Source organism: Solea solea, chromosome 3 (assembly GCF_958295425.1).
Source record: "Solea solea chromosome 3, fSolSol10.1, whole genome shotgun sequence".
Lineage (NCBI taxonomy): Eukaryota > Metazoa > Chordata > Actinopteri > Pleuronectiformes > Soleidae > Solea > Solea solea.
Genome location: NC_081136.1, coordinates 33,923,540 through 33,941,078, shown reverse-complemented (window position 1 = coordinate 33,941,078; position 17,539 = coordinate 33,923,540). Strand labels below are relative to the sequence as shown.

The 17,539-nt window shown below is 40.5% G+C and overlaps 1 long non-coding RNA gene across 2 annotated transcripts in view; it reads left to right on the top strand.

Annotated features, from left to right (window-relative positions):
* LOC131456871 (uncharacterized) overlaps positions 1-17,539 on the top strand; it is a 238,869-nt gene that overhangs the window by 183,088 nt on the left and 38,242 nt on the right. For both annotated transcript variants that reach the window (XR_009239948.1, XR_009239949.1), the window contains one exon: positions 11,816-11,887. This is a non-coding gene — a long non-coding RNA (uncharacterized LOC131456871). The remainder of the gene's footprint in view (positions 1-11,815; positions 11,888-17,539) is intronic.

The following is a 17,539-nucleotide window of genomic DNA, read 5'->3' as shown; positions in this document are numbered from 1 at the left end:
GAAAAAGCCTGGAAATCATGATGTTCTCATGTTGTTCTTTTCAGTTTTAATGATTATTTTTTGTCAAATGGAGAAAATATTCACAATTTAAGAAGCTAAAAAATCGAAATATTATACTATATATTATATAATCGAATAATGGAATAATCGTTGCATTCATTGTCTCAGAACCATTGGATACAATCTCTGCAAGACTTCTTATTTATGGAACTGTCATTTCCTAATTACTATTAATACCTGGACTACTTTTGTTGACAAAGTGAAAGAACTTCTGTTCAACAATTCTGTTATTAGTGGTGTGTGTGTGTGTGTGTTTGTGTGTGTATTAAGTTACTAATTTTATTACATTTTCTCTCTTCATCTAATAATTCATATTGTTTTTTCTAATTATAATCTAACTAGGCTATTGCTATGATACTAATTGGGTTGCCATCCGAGTTAGACACACAGTATACACAACAATTAACAACATAGCCTATTTACATTTGTTAAAAATAACAGTTAAAAAAAAGAAAATAAAGGCATTTATCCAACCAACCGCTCCAATCTCCCAAAATCCTTGACACGACTAAGCTGCGTTCCTAATAATTATATTTTATAAGGTGCTTTTTTTTTCTCCTAGCATTATCTGATATAGGGACATAGTTCAAGAGTATTTGATACAAAATTCTTGGTTTGGTGGTGGGCGTGTGAGACAAACCGCAGTTCAACACCAGCGAGGCTACAAACGTAGGAGGATTCGTTGTGGACCGTTTCATGTTGTGTTTCTATGGAGAGAATAACGGCTCGGAAAACAACCTTTTCTTACAAAACTTAAGTCAAAATACGGTGTTGTTGTACGGGAGCCTAATTTTTACATGTCATAACCCACTTTTCCCAACCAAATATGCTATTTGAATACAGTCTTTTTACATTTTTTTTTTGTTTACATGTCATTTAGCAGACGCTTTTATCCAAAGCGACTTACAATAAGTGCATTTAAACATTTGGGTACAAACAAGTGCTAGAAGTAAGTGCTTCAAGTAAGCCAAACTATAAAGTGCTAGTCATAAGTGCGACGTATAAGTAAGTGCTTTTTTTTATCTTGTTGTCGTCGTCTTAGTCGAGGTAGAGGTATGGTCCCACAATCTCTATATCTCTGAGTTTGTCACTGCATCACATTAGGGCCTGTTTTTGTTTTGGTGACAGCAGCAGGTTTGAGTTGTTTCCTTCGGGGCAGAGGCTCTTCAGATAAAAATATACACACACACACACACACACACACATGTTCTCATTCAGTCTTCCCTGTGTCTCACTCAGCTCTTTTTTTTCTTGTGCAATGACGCACGGAGAAAAGTTTCCAAGAATAGAAACAGTTCAGTCGGATTCTCTCGCAGCCACTTCAGGATTAATGAACTCAATTGAGAAAAAAAACAAAAAAAAAACACCCACAACATATTATATGTATTTTACATTAAGGGTGACTCACACACAAATATGAACCATATTTCAAATAATCATAATTATAGACATGCACGCAATATAAAGTTGTTTACAGCTAATTGGTCATTTTTATAATTCACTTAATTCACAGTCTGATCAAATGCTTCTGTTTTCACCAAGTGGAGACACAGTAAATCATCTTCCCACACACCCAGCTATAAAAACTAAAGCCATGCATAGGTACGTACTGTAAATACACGCCATCAGGCTGAATCAATAAAGTGAAATGAAGTGGACATTTGCTCTGTTAGTCAGGTTAATGTGACTTTGCACAAGTGACTTACATTTTATCAGCACGCCGAGTATTTATAATAAAAATGTCTTCCGTCGTCTGACCAACAATGACGGTGACATTTGAACACGGGCGCTCCCAATTCAGCTTTAAAATGATTCAGTTCATTAAGTTTTTAAATGAACTAGTGACAGTGTGACGTTCCACAGAAGTGGAGGAAGTTTCCCAGAGGAATTGAAAACACTCAGGACTCGAGACTTTCTATATTTTAACAGGATTACACACTGACTTACACACAGGAATTTCTAGGGATGGGAATTGGTATGGGTCAAAATCGCTGGATCGGCTATCGGATGGATTAAAATGTAGAATCTAATAGCATCCAAAAATTCTATATATCGCAGGCTTCGCTCTGCACAGACTGTAAAAATGTAATTACAAATCAGCAAAAGCAAATTAGCTGAGTCATGTTTGGTGGTAATGGTCTAAAACAGGGCTGTCATATTTGTTTTATAAAAATGTAATTTTCATTGTCACAATTATCCTTTTTAAATGGAAATGTAACCAAATCTAAGCCGTGCAGGAGTCAAATAACATAAGATGAGATGAACGCATGTAGCTGTCTGACACACGTGGGTTTCGAACCCAGGACCCAGGCGCAACTCCTTTTTTGTCCAAGTCCGTCCCTGGCCACAAATAATACATTATAAAACCGAAGCTGCACGCCGTACAACATCTCACTGAGGGCCGTAGTTTGTACACCCCTGGTCTTAAATGACTGTATCGGACCAATATCTCATATTTCTTTGAAACTTCCCTTCAGACTTCTTAACTTTCTTTTAAGATTTGGAGTGGAAAACAAATGCACCGTATGTCGACCTTTACTTCTATATTTGCTTTTAATTATGTTTAAAAGTCAAAAAACATGTTTCCGTCTCCATTTAATGTCCTCAGTTAATCATTTTCTTTTTTCCCTTTATTTAACTATGCAGAACTAAGCCATGGGTGTTGCCATGGATACAAACTTCAAATGCAATAAAATGGCAAATGTTTCCTTTTTTTTATGCTTTTTGCATTTGATAAAATGACAACCTTTGGAATGGGTTCTGTCATCGCACCACCGTCCATGAAAGACTCGACAGAAGCCGCGTTTGCTTCATCCAGAGATCATGAAAGCTCACAACATAAAGGACAGTTGTTCGGGGATACATCTGCAGCAGAGTCTTACATTGTAGCCGTGGGACCTGTGGAAAAGCCCCCTTGTGCTTTGCTTTAAAGGGCAATTTGGGCTAAATCACAGGCTAGGAACCTGCTGCGACACTGCTCTTTGGGAGTTGGAGCTTTCAGGGATTGTCATTTCTGTTCGCACCCCCTGCTGACACATAAAGGCCTGCTGCGATGTCACAGATTTGAGTGTAGCCTGTCGAAGACTTTGGCGTAAAATGCTTAGTTTTCCCCTTAAATGACTCATTCATTACTTATTACTTATTTTGTTGTCTCCCTCGCTTCAGTGTGAACATATATTATTGGAAACTTCAGTCTAAAAGTATTGGTATTGATTTCAGTCCTTCAAAGCCTCATGGGTTTAATGCTACTCTTTATTGACTCTGTGCTTCATATTGTTTCATTAATTACCTTCTTTTTTCTGCATGTGAGTGCTTTGGACTCCTCTGCGTGTGCGTACCTCATGATCACAATACCTTTTTGTATATATGCCAAACTGCATCTCCTTTCTTTCTTTTTTGTGTTGTTGTTGTTTTCTTCCCCTCCTGCACAACTGTGAGTGGGCAGATCTGATTGGGCAGCACGGAGCTGGCAGCTCGCCTGTGCATCTTAGGTAAAGGGCAGTATGTGCATAATGCTGGCACGGCGCGGAGTATCAGGGTCTATAATCTCTTCTGGAGCCGTGTCATCATAGTGGGGTCAGTAGAAGGAGAGCAGAGTGGAGTTGACAGTCTGGACACTGTAGGCCATGCATGAGTAGAGCTGCAGGGCGGCCGGGCACAAGGACAAACGACATTGCAGCATGCATTTGCATTTTAATGTTAGACCTAGAAAAGGATGCAAATGATATGCCCCTGACATCTGATTGGGGATACCACAGTATATTTGCATCATGATCGGGACTTTTCAAGTGTTTAAGGTCCAGTGTTTAGTAAATGACTGGGTTTGTTGGCTGAAATAGAATGAGTATGTCTGTGTAAGTGTTTAAAAAACAACAACATTTGGTTTCCATTGCCTTAGAATAAGTCTTAAGCCTTGGCAAGGCACTGCGATGTGCACCTCCACAGATGGCATGTGCACTCTGAGCAGCTGCAGAGGCGTTTGTGGTCGGCGTGCCACTTACGTCAATATGCTCCGAACCACAAGGTGGTGTATAAAAAAAAACCCAACGAGATAAACAGGACTGGTACTCTTTTAAACACTGTAACCTTCTCTGATCTGCACACTTTATTTTCACACCACATCTGATGAAGCTGGGAAAGAGACGTGTGATAGATGTGGGGAAGTCTCTGCAGCTTTGTTCATGACTTCATAAAACTCTTCTCCATGACTGCAGAACCATGTGAACCATGTGCACTATTTTGAAGCTTAATTTTCTATTTTGAAGCTTAATTTACACACACACCATCACACTGAAGCTTCATTACAACCCCCCTCTGCATGTTTTGTAATAGATTTTTATTTTTTTCTAAGGTTTTGGCAAAAAACACAATCTAGCATCCCGCCACCATGTTTAATGTTTTGACCGTATGTCATCAATAATCCGTTGACTGAATGATTTAATCGCCATTTAAATGTTGACCCAAATAATCTTGATTATTATTTTTTCCCATAACCGAGCAGCTTCACCGGCATGTGCCGTCTCATGCTGGACACACTGTGGTGAATATAAACCGCAGATGCATCATTAGATGCCACACTGCGCCTTTAATAATGGATCCGAGTGTTTCTACCTCCTGCAAAGTTTCAGCTGGGGCTATTGTCACTGTTAAATCATCGCCCCGCCGCTTGTAGCTGCATGGAACGGGCTAATGTCGCACCACTTAAACTACAACTTACTCCGGCACTTAGCTCAGCATAACCAAGAAAACTGTTCTTGAAATAGAACTGCAGCAGCTGCAGATGTTCGTACAATGTCGGGGAAATCAGCTCCCGGTTGCCATATTGTTGTGTTTTCTCATCTTCAGATGATTACCCCAATAAGCTGATGGTGCATTCCACCAGGCAGGGAGAAAATGTACATAGAGGCAGGCTTCAACAGATGCTGCCTGCTCGTGTGCACCAAAAAAAAACCCCTATTTTTGCAAGTCGACAGTTTGAACTGTCAATAGATTTTTGTTTTGTTTTTTAATTCTCACTCTTCCTCCTCTCGCTTGTAACAAAAGAGAATGCCTCTTTAAATATTCATCCCCCTTTTTTCTCAGCTACATTTTTACCAGGAGAACAATTTTTAGAACCCTCTTTTCTTCATCTTTACAGGCTTCTCTCTTGTGTGGACGGTTTTGTTTGCCCCCTCCAGACTTCAGCGTTGATGTTATCTGGGGTCAGTTTGCAAGTGGACGTTCTCCTCTCCGCTTTTTCTCTCTTTCATTTTTGTTCCCCTCCAAAAAAACAAAAACAAAACAAAACTGGGGGTCCACCTATTCTTAGTGCAACACCAGTTCCAGGAGTTGTCCTCCTTTCTTTGTGCCAGGTGACATGAATATTGCAAACAAGAGGACTCACTGTGAGGGAAATGAATTAGTGCTATTTTTCCACATGAAAGGGCCCTGTCAGTCTCTGTTACACGTGTGCACCTGTATTCCACTTCTTTTATTCCCTCTCATTCACTCTGCCCCCCTTTTTTCTTCAACGTCAGCGTTACAAAATGAATGATGAATGTTTTATTATATTATTTCCCTGTTTCCATAGTTGCCAGGAGGTATATACACAGAAGGCATTTCAGCTGTGCCTTTGTGACATTCCCCCAGGGGTTTTGCTGTGAATTGAAGCATAGCAGAAAAGATTAGCGCTTGCATGTTTTGTATTATTCCTTTATACCCTGGAAGGTGAACTTGGAAGGTCACCACTATATACTGTGTAATATACGCCTGCCACTGTCGAGGATTAAGGTCTGTCCGGTGACATTATTAAAGCGGCTAAACGGTAACCTATGGGTTATGGTTTCTTAAATACAAGAGACCACAACACAATAATAAAAGCAATAATAACAACAATAATAAAACCCTCTTCTGTGACACTACTCAAAAGGAACTCATAAAGAGCATAAAGACGTTCAATTAAATCATAAATTAATCTGAAAATGGAGAATAATAAAAGTTCTTGCTGTCGTACTCTGGCAGGGAGTTTCTTAAACTAAGGAGCAAAAGGCCTGTGTCATGGGATCTCAAGGTATGAACAGGTAATACCGCGATAAAGGATTGTCAGTATACTGTGGAGCCAGACCATTTAGTGCTTTAATAATTTAAAGAACCTTAAAATCACATCTAAATTGTACTGGAGGCCAGTGTAGCCTTTATAAATCAAGTGAAATGTACACTTATTTTTCCAATGTTTTTACTTAAAACAGTCCTTGCGACCAGCTTTATCGCCCCCTGGTGGCTATATGCATGTAACCGTTACTTCCTGCTTAGACTCACTCTGCAAACCATAATAAGACGACGTCCACTTTTTATAAATAGTCTTTGTTTGTTACTGTATTTATGTAAAGTGATAAATGCTTCATTCCTCTTCATTAAGACTTAATCACATTTAAATGAAGGGAATGAAAAACATGTGTTTTTATCATCCCACCTTCATAATAACTTCAGAGAGATTTCCAGGATTACTTTAATGAAAGGTCAAGCTACGCGGTCAAACAATTTCAGATTAATTCCTCTTGATTTACAGTGTTTCACCTGTAGTGGAGTTGATCAAACGCAGCTAAAGCTGGGGTGACGCTTCCCGATTGATTGTGCTTATCTACAGTGTCTCCCCCCCCCCCCCCCCCCACCTACACACTCTTAACACCACCTTCATTATTGCCTGATTGCTCCACCTCATGTGATAGGTTCTGTGGAGTGTCAATATTTTAGTCGGAGATTAATTTCATCGTTAAAGCTTGGCATCGCAAAGCTCTGAGAAATCAGATAACATTAATAAAGCTATGCTCGGCCGTGGACGGCAGAGGATGAAGGGAGAGTCAGGTGTGGTAGGAGGGGCATTATCGAGCCGTGCGGCTCATCACATTCACCTCAGACTTTTTTCAAACTAATGGGATCTTCATCCTCTGCTTTGACATAATGACCCCGCTCGTCATGTTTAACTCATTACAGCCACATTCCAAACCAGTCCAGGCCTAAGGTGCTTGTCAACCAGGTACCCAACCATCAGTGGTTCCTCTTTCACATCCGCCCCTATAAGCATAACGTTGCCTTCACTCGTTTTCCGGGAGCACGCGGACAACACCGCATTAATCCGTTGCTAAGACTTCATGGTCAATCATATTAAATCCTAATACTTTCAAGGTGACCTTGGGCATGGATTCACTGGGCATATGGTCCAGTTTTAAGCCCTTGAAACAACAACGTGCAGAGATTGGAGGGCGGTGTCGGTGGGAGGGGGAATCCATCTTCTCCTCGCCAGTTTGACCTTTATTTGCCTTTCGTTAATCGCTTTCCTCCAAATTACGTAGCGGATGGATTCACTCAAAGATCAAACATTGTGTCACTTCACAAAAAAAGAAGTAAAATGGGCCAGTAAACAAACACACACAAACACAGCCTTGCTTTGAAATTCTGATTTTCCTCAATTAGAGCTTTATATGTCAACCAGGAGGGAAAATACATTTCAAAGAGAGCAACTTTGACAAAAGAGTGCACACAATGTACACACCATTACTGCTGCGTTACTCATTCATTGTGGCTGCATCGAGTTGTGGGGGCACTTAACGCAACCAAAAGTGCTGTATGTTACGGCGAAGAAAAATTGATAGCGGTGGTGCCTATCCATCATGCACTTTCATTATTGACAACTTTGTTCAAGGACTATTGTCCATATTGGTTCAATGTTGGGGTCTTTATCCCATAGCCGTGTGGATGATGAAGGTGTTTTCCGAAGCCCGGGATGTTTCCATTGGTCTGTGACTAAAATGATTTGGTGTTGTAAGACACACTGTACCATTGCTGTATTTATTGATTTCCGAACTTGATTCATGCTCATTCTGCCTTATGCAATCGTTAGGAGACGCGTCGACACTCGCAGGCGTTCAGGTCGGTAATTTAGTTCTCCTGGCAGGTGTTTGCAAGCTCTGTTATGCTTCGCTCTCTCTCACACACAATCGGGGCCAATATTGCAGTCGGTAAACAAATTGTGTCCCAAGGTCACGTTGTATTAATTCTGCACTCGCATTCACCATCTACTCACACTGATTAGCCACAACACTAAAACTGTCTGATGCTCTCAGAAACACTTCTAACAATCAGAGGTTTATTTTTTTGTAATTAACTTATTTATTTATTTTATACACACTCTTAAGACTCTCTGTTTAAAATATCTTGTATTCATTTTATCTGTTCTTCTTTTACATTTTTGGTTTTGATGCTTTTACTTCTTTTTACTCCTAAAAAATTACATTGTTAATTTTTTACTGCTGCGGCATATACTGTGTATTTTTGATGTACACACATTTTTGAAGATATGAAAAGAAACCAAGCTTACACCATAACTTTAGAACTGACATTATTGACGGTTCAGAATAAACTACTTGAAGCCAGTCCACAGAATGAAACCAGTTACTACCAGATTATTACCAGTTAACATGTTTTTTTGTGCATTTGTGTTCTCTCGTAGCAACACATCTGTTGCATTCCAACTGCTTTCTGTTACATTTCTTATCCAAACACTGCCAAAGTCAGCACTGCATGCACTGCTGCCCTTAGTAAGCCGTCTGCCAATTTTGAAGCCTGTCAAGAGAACAGTTGGATAGATATGTGATTAACAGTCAGACAGACAGATAGACGTCCCTTGCATTTAGAGACAGATGGCGTATACAAAGCTTTTCTACTTAATATAATATGTGCATATTTGCATGGTATGAGACATGCTTATTATATCAGAAGGCGATTATTCTTTTTATTATTATTATGTCTGCTGCTTCTATATAAAAGAGCTTGCGTAATCCGAGTGACCATCAAATCCAAACAAATGGGAAAAATAATCACACGCTTTATTGTGAGGCAGAGAGCTCTGCAGTCGCACTGCGACATCCTCAACGACATCAACAGATATTGACAGCGGCCAATCAATAGTCAGTTGAAGTCATCAAAATGCTGTCCCACTTGAAAATCAATCGATGGCCTACAAAAGGCCGCCACAGAGAGGCCACCACAGAGAGGCTTCCACTGTGCGACAGTTCCCAGCCCAACTTTCAGTGCGCTGGCTAATCAATGGGATGCCTGCTCATGGAAGCAATGACCATTGAGATGATGGCATTTGCTGTCCCAAACCATCAACCAACAAACCACATTAGAGGAATTGAGTTGAGAGGCTGAAAAATGCATTATTTCAAAATATCGACGCATAGCTGACAACAAGGCCAGAGTTTGTGATTTCACACCCTCTGCCACCACAGGTCTGACGTTGGTATATTGATCGGATTTCATGTGCTACTGGTTATTAAACGTGAATACCTACTGATGACATCTGCGGTTCCTTTTATCCCGGTTGCTGTAACATTTTGTAATTCCTCGCGTGTTGCAGCTGAAAATAATGGAGTGGACTTGACACGGCTCAATAAGTAATGGGGTTTTCTGTTAATGTCAGACTGTATGACACAAGCACACTGTGGTTATATTTACTCAACGACCATTTCAAATTATTTTCCAACCTCCGTTCTTATTAGTTTATGGCAACAGCAGATTTAGAAGAATCAGTTTCATTAGATTGAGTGTTTGCTCGACATCCATTATTTAGTCAATGATTAGCCCGGTAACTTGATAATTAAATGGCACTTAGAAAATTAAGTGTTTAATTTTGTTAATTAGTTTCTGGCTTGAGCTAAGAGAACCATCTTCAGCTGGAAAACAGGTTCAATACACATATACTACGTGCTTAATAACAGAGAACGGGCAAAATGTTCAATATGTTTGACTGTATTTATGTTTTCCTTGTTGGTTAAACAATAAAATATAAAACCCTTGTGACTTCACTATCACAAAAATATCTATAATCATACATATATATATACATAAATATAGTTATATATATCTATATATATGATATTGTTATTGTTAGTTTAACTCTGGTATATCAGCATTGGCCAAAAATACACAGCATTTGGACTTTTCTTAATGGGAGGGCTTGTTTGGCAATGATCATCAAGACAATGAATCAGGAACCGGAGCGTAAGTGCGCTGGAGTCCGGTCAAGAGATTCTCATGAGACCCTTCAATCATGTGTGCGTGCACACACAGGGAGAGTAATCTACCCCAGCAGGAGGTTGACTGATTGGACGTCACGTCTCCCCATCAGGCTGGAACAACAGCACATAACTCAAAAATCTCATACTCGCTGCTTAAATACTGGATATTTCATTGGCGTGATGTATTAGACAACAACTAATGACCACTGACCCACCTGCATGGTCATTTAGATCACTGGAAAGAGTGATGACTCATCACAGTGTGGTGTGATTGATTGGGTAGTTGCATTTGGATCAGTACATTGTTCGGCACTTAGTGTACATACATCTTATGTTGATGTACTTAAAGGTCAAGTGTGGAGGAGGGTGCACTGGCAGAAACTCAATGTAGTATACTACCCATAAATATGTTTATATGAATGCAGAGTTGCTTCAAAATGGATGAAATGTTTGTTTCTTTTTTGGTTTACAAATTTCCTTTTTACGTTTTATAGGAAAGGGCCTCGCTTTAGTGAGGCCGCCACCTTTCATTTTTATGTTTGTTTGTTTTTTTTACTATGCAAATGCAAAAGAACAGCTTCACCCACATAAGCCTGATGCATAAACCAGGAGAAGGAGGGAAACTGGAGAGAGTTCTGAAAGTTTTACATCCTGGTGTAGTAGATCCCTGACCCACTTGCACTGTCACCATTAGATGGCGCTAATTCTTTCACATCAGACCATTAAATGCTGTGTAATTAATGTATGATATGGTTCTTGTTTTGGCTAAGAACCAACTCTAACTGCATTTCCATTCGTTGCAATACATGGTTTAATTATGATAAGACTGAACTTAGGAAATGTGTTTAAGAAGTGATTGTGACTGTAAAATGCTCCCAGCATTTTCATCCATGTGTGATAGGAAACACACATTTGGAAATGGAATGATTCTGATAACATTAGCATGTTTATTACTGATTTTGTACCTGTCTCTTTTGTCATTTATACTCTGAGGTATTAGGTAAAATTGCTATTAGTCAAGTGACATGAATGACTCGCACTGAGAAGCCAATAACGCCCTGTGGCTGCGCCGATCCATTGCGATAGAAAAGTGAGAGCTTTAGAATCACAGAGTTGGCAGGGAACCCACTGCCACTGAGACTGTGCCACCGCTGCTCCCCTCTCACTCTGAAACGTCCAAGATTGATGTGTTCATTTAACATTAGCCTCCAGCAGCACACAGAGGATAAGCACCTGGGCTCTAAAAATACCTCCTTTTCCAGATCATCTGAGGAAGAGAAAATCAGATGAGTGAAATTACACTCCAAATTGAACCCCATTCATATCATGCCGTCCTCCAGGCCAGCAATCCAGTGTGTTCACAGCAACGCCTCGCTTCCTACTGAAATATTGATATTCATATGGAAATGCTACCCTTTATTATTATAATAACATAAACAAATAGGGGATTTGATTTGGGTCCAAGGAAAGAGGCGGCCGGGCAATTTTGGCAGGCTTACCCGTCAACAGCTGTGCATCTCCACCCAGCATGACATGTGCTCGTACTGCTTCAGCTGGGAAGTTTGTGCAGCTGAGTATATAGGATAATGTGTGCGTCTGTGTGGAGTGATGGGGGGTGTCGTTATGTACACTTTCCACAAGCTTGTTGTCATAGTAACAGTGTCACGCAAGGTTTACTCTTTTCTTTCCATTTATAGGCTAAGAAAAGCAGCCCCAGGGAATCAAAGCCAACAATTAGGGGAGCTGTGTCAGCCATTAAAGGCAGGGGGGTAAGTGAAAAAAAAATTGCATTTATAACATATATGTGTGTTTCTCTGTGTGTGTGGCAATGTATGTGGTACATACAGTACAAGTAGCGACTATTTGCTGATTAACTCTCGATTCCACTCATTCCACTAGAGAAGAGGAAGCTTGTAGAGGTCGCACACTTAAAATAGATTCATGGGATTACAAGAAAAAACCCCAGTATAATGAGCTTCGTGTCACTCCTTTAAAACAGCATGTTTTTGTCTTTTTATGGAGATAATATTCAGCGGCCGTGTCCTTCTCACTCAGTGCATCTCTCCACGTGAGTAAGATGGAAAGAATGGGAATATGGTCAGTCATTCATATCTAAGAAGACCTTGGAGGACCACTGAGCTTTGCCACCGAGCCTCGACAGCACAAAGCTGATAGATGGGTTTGCCTGGCAGACGAGCAAGCTCAGGCAGAAGAGGAGGAAAAAAAATAAAAGCAAGACACCGTGACCACACCTGGGACATTAAATCACAATGGAGTATCATTAGGGTCGGTTCCTCTTGGGGACGGGGTCTAATAGGTCCATTTGCTCCTAAAACAACTTGTGCGGACCTTTATATCAAGGTAAAGTCAGAGCCAATTACAAGAGCAAGACCTGTGAGTTTCTGGCAGGTCATGATTAAACATACTCACATATTTAGGGAATGTTAAGTGTCTGCATGACAAATTTACAGTCATTTTCAATGACACTGGATATAAATCAGCATAGAATGATGGTGGGGTTTTGTATTTGGGATAGGGCTGAACAATTTGGGTTAAAGTTGTAGTTCTGACGTATGACAAGACACACTTTAAACAATTATGTACAGGTATCCTAATTCTAGCTGTGTCGTGGCATACCTCAAAACCAATGACCAAAAAAACCCTTAAGACTTAGATTTGCAAGTGACAAAGTGAGAGCAAGTAAGAGTTGACTTCTGTTGTCAGATGTACAAAATGACACCAGTGACTTTGTAGTCACGCCACCCTGCAGGCTCCTTTTTGCTTCCATCATTCTTGCATACGATCATTCAGCGGCGACCACACAGGCAGCGACAGACGCAATTCCATCTGCCTAACGCAAAGGACAACTCACAGGGGTGCACTTGATTCATGTGCCCGCCCGGTGAGAGAAGACCCAGCTATTCCAGTCTTTATCCCATTTATCCCTCCACACTCCACAGTCGGTCCCTGTGGCATCACATGGAAGAAAGGGAAGAAAAACAGAGAGATCAGATTTGGTAATTACACTGATGTTTTAGCATATTCATTCTAATCCAACGAAATTCTGTGCTACAAACACTCCAGTGAACAACTGAAAATCCTGTGCTGATTGTGATCGACGTGTTATACATCTTAACTAACCCCCACCTCAGTGTGCACCACCACAAAAAGGAAGCCCTCTTCCTGATAAGAAATTCAGCTCAAAGCTCATATTTTGTAAGGGAGAGGGATTTTCAATTAATTGGGACGATGTAGCTCGAGGTTGACAGATTTTGTATTAGCCAATATTTTACAACGTTGTGGTGTTGGCTGACATTAGCTCTGATAGGGGCTGATGGCTGTGCTGCCTCCGCCCTACATGCATGCTACACAGGCACTAGTAGCAACCATGGCTGCAAGTAATGTGGGGTCCACAGCAGATGGAGATTAGAGGTGCATTCATAGACCCTCAGAAATTTCAGTACTTCTGTAAACACATGCAAAATACGGCTACTTCCTGTCAACCATAACCCCCAAAATTGCCCTCATAGCAGGAAATAGCTGCACTGAATAATTGATGGAATTTTGTCATTTCTGGTGTTTTTTAAATTTTAAATTTTGGTAATAGTTGGCACAGAGCTGTTAGCTGTTTAAGTAGCTATTAGCAGTTTCATGGTTCAAACTATCATTATTCTATCCGGTTTTGAAAATGTTATCGTTCAGGCTCTAGATGCAACAAATCAAAAGTAATAGTACAAAAACAGAGAGGGGTATATTTTGTACCATAATATGCAAATGGTTGGAAAAAATTATTTGTATTTGTTTGATTATATTCAAATGAGCATGAAATAGACTCTCTAAATGTAAAATAAGTTTTTGGCCAATCGGAATAAAAGTGTTGTTGCTTCAGTGTTACACAGCACTGGTAAACGTGTGCTTACATGCAGTATGTTGGCATTAAGACTGCGTATGAATCCTTCCAGTCACTCCAGTCCTGCTGAATGAATGTAATCCTTACAGCGGATTTGCTGAATAAAACTCAGCTTTCCAACAGAGCCAAAGCAGTTTTCGCACTGAAACTGGACTAATTACTCCAGTTGGGAGTTGGCAAGGTGTGAGTCACATTTGGAGAATAATCAAAGGGGCTGAGGAGATTAAGCATTCCTTAACCTTACCTAATTGTTCCTGACACAGGAAACAAGAAACAAGACAAGGACTTAAAATTTGGGAGCAGTACAACAGAATTATGCTGCGCGATTGCAAAAGAGATGTTATCTAATGCATGGAGGAGACGGATCAAGGCCTCTGTCAGACGAGAATGCGAGGACTGGTATTCGGGGTGACAATATGAGGTCCTCTCGACATTTGTGATGGAGCTGCACAGAATGTTCAATAACTCATCCTCACTCTGACACAAAGTAGATAGTGTTCTTGCATTTAATTGACGCCTGTGCGAAAACAAGCTGCATTTGTCTCGAGGTAAAATGTATTTCTTTATTCATGAAAAAAACGAGTGATTCTTAGTAAACTCTCACATGGCTATGTTAATATTTCATTGATTGACATGGATACTTATCCAGTCAGGACACTGGAGCCAATCAGCAAGTGACTCCACACCTTCATTTATTTGCAACTTGAGTAAACTTTTCTGTAACTTCACAAAAGCAATCCCATATAGTGCAGTGTATTACTGTCAATTGGCAGTTTCTTCTCGTATTAAAATTGTGTTTAACTGTTGGGAGAGATTTCTGTAATAGCCGCACCTATGTTAATTTCACAATAAAACACAACAGTATGGAGTGATATTGTAAATTGTTATGGTCCGATCATAATGATATCATTTATTGTGAGATTTACAGTTTAAAGCCTGTGAAATCCTGGGAACAGTTTACAGTTTCACAGTTTCACACCTTGATTAAACCCCCGGTGAAATGAACGTCACATTTTTTCTTAGTACCAGGTCTGGATGAAACCTTGCTGGTTGCTTCATCTCATGTTGCGTTGCCCTGATTGGTTTGAGGTCTATCCACGGGCTTTCAGATGAATTCTGGCCCAGTCCATTGATAACACTCCTTTGAAAGAGCTGACAGGGTCCACACCCATTCACAAATACTGGGTTACTTTAGTTTGAGCCACTGAATTTACTGGAGCTTTTCGTGTACGGCTTAACCGGCCTCCAAAATCCACACATGGGGATAAGGTGGAAGGAGACTTTCTCTGTGGAATCAATAAAGTATCACTTTATTTTTATGAAAGTTGCCCCAGGCTTTTACGCTGGCAACTTGTTTTCGGCATCAGTTGTAATGGAATGTTTGCTTGGTCGCTCACATTTCTCTCATGTGAAACTGCATCGGCAGTATGCGCTGTTAACTCCCCCCTGCATAAATACTTTAATCAATTTCCTCTCTATTGCTGCAGACCCTTTGCTTAAAGAGTGCATAAGCACACACACTGTTGTCAGCGAGCGTTTACCAAGTAGGGTGGAGAGTAGGAAGGCACGTCTGTTAAATAGATCACTACTCGAGGGCCTCGGCAGCAGCAGAGAGAGCAGTGAGGAAATCATTTTCTGATCCGACAAGTAAGAGCGGGACTTAACCCTTCTGTTCCCCATGTTTGCCATGCGCACTTCTCATTACCGTTTGTAATATCTAGAAAATTCGAAAACTATGGACTTCCTTTTGCCCTATGAACCACCTCAAAACAGCTAATCACAAACTGCTATTTTCACCTAGGTAACATTTTCCAAACTCAGACCTTTTGTGTCAAAGGCTGAATTAGAAATGATCCTACATGCTTTTGTCTCATCTCGCCTCGACTACTGCAATGGTTTTTACTTGTTTTAATAAGAAGGAGCTTGACCAGACGTCTGCAGACTGTCCAGAATTTGGCAGCTGGACTTTTAACTCACACCGGCAAAAGAGCACATATCTCCCCTATTTTAGCATCCCTTCACTGGTTAGCAGTTCATTTTAGAATCCAGTTTCTTGCGACTACTACTATGCTGCTGCACCTTTACTCCCCAAGACGTAATCTCAGGTCAGCAGATCAGAGGATTTTAGTGGTTCCCCAATCAAAGTACAAAACTAGTGGAAGACCGTTCCTTCCAGGTAGGAGCACCTAGATTTTGAAGCGCTTTACCACTCACATTGCGCTGTGTCCACTTTTTTTAAAAAGCAGCTGAAGATCTGGCTTTTTAAACAAGCTCTTAGTTGAACGAGGGTTTTAAATGATTGTCTGTGTTTATGTTTTATGTAGTGTATTCATTCATGTGGAGGTCAAAGTGATAGAAGACGGATGGGTGGATACCAGAAAGCAGAAAAATAGAGCTTTGCAGCCATATACTTAGCTCTCAGGACGTCCACGGAACAGCCGTCCAATCACACATTTGTGACGTCAGCTTCTCAGTACCGTGATTCCTAAATGGTTGAATAAATTCCTGATATGAATTATCTTGGAAAAAGGAAGCAGAGGCACTCTGCATAAAATCAATATAAAACCAGGCGGCCTGCTTATCAAGATGGTCATAAGAGTGTTCAAAGCGTAGTCAGGATTTTAGGAAATTGGCCTGTTTTTCCCAACATAACTATACAATAACAAAATTCAGGGTTCAAATTTTAATTTCCTGAAATGAGCTGTAGAAGTGGATATGTTTTATTGTGTGATAATGTCAGGAAATGAAGAGGCAGTGCTTTGTAAATAGGTTCTTTTATTTAGAAGAGCCCAATTATTGCAATGACGTCCTTAAACCAGAATACACTTGTCACTACTGTGTTATGAAGAGAAAGGGAGAATAATTGTATTTTCAGTAGGTAGACACATATTTGGCATTGATTTCTCACACGTATAGGATTCATTGTTGGGCAGCTCTCCTGTGTGCGTCCATCCATCTCTGACTCTTTTTGTCATTTTCATTTCTTCAGTATCGCTCTGCAAAAATGATCTTGCGACTCACGTTTAATAAACTGACCTTCAGACTTATTTCCTGTTCAGACTCGGGCTGTATTCACAGTTGAATATATGCACAGTAAAAAAAAAAAAGCAAAGAAAGGTGTGTGATGTGTGATGTGTGTTAAAATGAAAACTCATTGTGATTTCGACAGTGTGTCACACTCACTCACACCCCGTGTGAGTTCAACGCGTAGCGAACAGTGCTGGCCCGTTCGTATCGTCGTCTGGTGAATGACTCGCTGAGTGGCACTAATTACCTCCCATCTTGCCAGTTCATGCTCGGAGCAGCTCTGCTGAATATAGTGCTAAGGTTTGGAACCACAAATCCCACTGGATTATGCTGAGCAAGGTGGGGTGTCCCAACTGCCATCCCATACCTCTCTCTCACTGCCACAGTCTGAGGCTCGGCACCTAAATATAGTGCGGAACGGGGCCACCGATATCAGGCAAGGTCATTTTGCAGTGAGACACAGCGTTAGCAGTGAGACGTTTTC